Here is a 3,224-nt window from a genome sequence, read left to right on the forward strand (position 1 = left end):
TTTTTTTTTTTTTTTTTTTTTTTTTTTGTAAGTTTTTTTTTTTCCAGACAGGGTTTCTCTGTGTAGCTTTGTGGCTGTCCTGGAACTCACTCTGTAGCATAGGCTGGCCTCAAACTCACAGAGATCCACCTGCCTCTGCCTCCCAAGTGCTGGGATTAAAGGCGTGGCCCAGCTGCATGTTCCCTTCTTTCTCCTTGCTTTCTTCTCTCGTTCTTTTCTTTTCTCTTGAGCCATATTTCTTCTCCTACTTATTCTCTCTGCCCGCCAGCCCTGGCTATCCTTTCTCCTGCCTAGCTATTGGCCATTCATCTCTTTACTAGACCAATCAGGTGCCTTAGGCAGGCAAGGTGAAACAGATGTAACCTATCTCTACATAATTAAACACACATCCTTACATCGTTAAACAGATATAGTGTAAACAAAACTATCACAGCTTTGCACAGTTAAGGTAATAGTCTGCAGCATAAACAAATGTAACACATCTTTGCCCAGTTAAAATAATATTCCACAACACAGCTCTGCCAGTTGTGAGGTGGTGGAGCAGTTCTTTTGAGCTTCAATTTTGATATGTATAACTTGGGTATCCTTCCCTCAGGTTGAGAGGGTCATGAAATCCTGGTATGCATGTTGACTTGCTAAGGTAACAAACTCATTGGGTTGTATGTTGGGGAATTTTCTGGTTTCTAAGTCTGTGTCCTTGGAAACCCTATGGTCCCAGCCAAACTGGCCTGGTTTGTCACTCTCCTCGAGATTTCATTTTAAAAATGAAAAAATTATCTGTGATTTCTTGTCTCACAATCACAAATCGCACCGCCTGGATATACCTACCCCAAAGGCAGCACCCCTTCCCTTCCCCCTCAAGGCAGAATGAGAGAACCTTTGAAGTCATTTCAGTGGGATGGTGATATCCCAAGTTTTGTTAAAAAAACTTTGCAATGCAAATTCTACCTCTGCCCTAGACCAGACTTTGTTTGAACCCTCAGGACACATGTCCAGTGCTAACGTGCAAATGGAGATCCTGGAACATGTTGGGTCTCACCGCCTCTTGTTGAAACGGAAGCAACATCCTTGGGGGGGGGGGGGCTAGCTCCCTCTCAACTTATTACTGAATGGAGCAAGGCCCCAAACTTCCAGAATCCTATCTTCCCTGGAGCAGGAGCTGAAGCAGGCTAACAGTGTCTAGTAGCCAAAACTCCCCATTCTATGCAGAGAAACACCGGGCCATTTATGTACAGAACTAAACTCCAAAAATTGTGCTAAATTATGTGATTTAAATACTGGCCTATCTAGGGATGAAGACCAAGGCAATGTACAGTCCCATTAATAATGAATGGCTTGCTGTATTCTAATCCTGTTAAGCACACGGTTGCCCTGCAAATGTATTAGTGATGATGTGTGTTTGTGAATTAAGCCCTTGGTATGTCGGGTTTATGAGTCTAATTGTCTATTCAAAAGGCTATCAGTTTATCACCTCATGAAAATTAAAAAGGTCCCTTTTGTGGGAGCGTTCTGGTAATCCTCCCAATGATATTTTCTCTTTCTTTTTCATTTCCTCTTTATTGAGCGTTATTATAATTTAAATGCAACTGAAGCAAATCCTGCCATTATACTGAAATTGATTATTAAAATAACACTGATAATTATACCCAGGTACTAGAAAATAAAGCGTATGCAGCGCTGGCAGGGAGATTAAACAACCCTCCCCCCATTATGCTAAAAGAGACCCAGGTCGCTAAAAATAGGAGAACAGGGCCAATATATCTCCAAAATGGGGTAAAGATTTAGTGCTTTTTCTACCTCAAGGAAGTCTGAGTGATTTCCACTAAAATTATCATCTGAATCCCAAAATGATGTCTGATGAGAAAGCGTGAGCAATTTATTTGAGGATGTCTTAGTGCTAGGCTCTACGCTGGCTTTTTTTAAATCCACTTTTTGTCTGACTGTGTCTTTTTTTTTAAGAATTAAAAAAAATCTTTTCAGATGAAAACAAAAATAATATCCAGGGCCTGGTCTCTATTGCCAATTAACACTCAGGGGAAAATTTGTAGCGAAATTCTGTTTGGCTGTATTTGAACACCAAAAGAATTCATCTGTTTTTTTTTTTAAAGGAAGAAAATAACCTTTTCTTTTAGAATGTGTTTAGAAAACTCAAAGGTATCTTTGTCTTTAAACTTCAACCGACTCCTCAGGACTTGTGACTGCTTTGTTTGAAGAATTTTCTTTTGAAAAGCAAAGTTTGGGGGTTGAGAAAATATGTACGCGGCACTCCCTGGCTCTGGTGCCTCTGGCTTTCTCTCCTTTAGGGGGTTTGCAGAGCCTGTTACTCAGTGTCTAAAGCAGTGGACAGAGGGACAGGCGGCCATTTAGCCATGGAGCATGCAAGCGAGGAGATGACCCTTGAGGTGTCACTAGGAAGAGAGAGTAGCCAGGGGAACATTCCTTTTTTATAAAAAAAAAAAAAAATTATTTCAAAGATGCTGATGCTAGGGGAGTGCACACATGCTCCAGCCTGGCTCTCACAAGGTTAGACTTCACAGATCAAGGCCATCCAGGCCATCCTCAGTTCAGATACAGTTCAGGCTCGCTTTCTTTGGAGAACTGATCCCTTCGAATACCGCTTGTAGTAAGTGGAGTCAAACCTGGTAATGCGGCCTTCAGAAATGGAGGTCTGGTTTCGCCAATCAGCACTGGTTTCTCTTCTTCAGCCACAGCTTCCAGACTTTAAGGAAGGCTCCCTTCCACTCCCTCAGTCTACACAAGTTGACTATGCTCAGCCATGGGTATCTGCCCTAGCCAAGACCCTCAGCAAACTATCATCTCCTCTGTTCTGCTGGTTCAGCAGAGGCATCATCCAAGGAAACTGATGGTAGCTGGGGGACTTGTTTGTGCTTTTAAGGAGAAAAGAGAGCAGGAACTTGGATGCTGACTGCTGTCTTGACATAGCAGAAAAGAGCCAATAGGCAAACGAAGCCAACAGAGGAAGTCATAGTCAAGGGCAGCAAGTGGCCAGAGCTGCCAGTTCTGCCTGCCATCGACTATTCCATCATTTTGCATTTGTTTATTCATTTGATTGATTTGTTAAGCCTGTTTGAGTTGGACCGTCTGTCTCTACACAAAAGGATTCTGTCTGATAACTGTCTTCAACTCAGTAAAGAAGGATGCTCTTGTATGACCTAAGACTCATGCTCTCACAACGGATGTCCTACAAGGGGGTCAATGATGGT

Source organism: Peromyscus californicus, unplaced genomic scaffold, assembly GCF_007827085.1.
Source record: "Peromyscus californicus insignis strain IS unplaced genomic scaffold, ASM782708v3 Scaffold_22__1_contigs__length_63687245, whole genome shotgun sequence".
Classification (NCBI taxonomy): domain Eukaryota; kingdom Metazoa; phylum Chordata; class Mammalia; order Rodentia; family Cricetidae; genus Peromyscus; species Peromyscus californicus.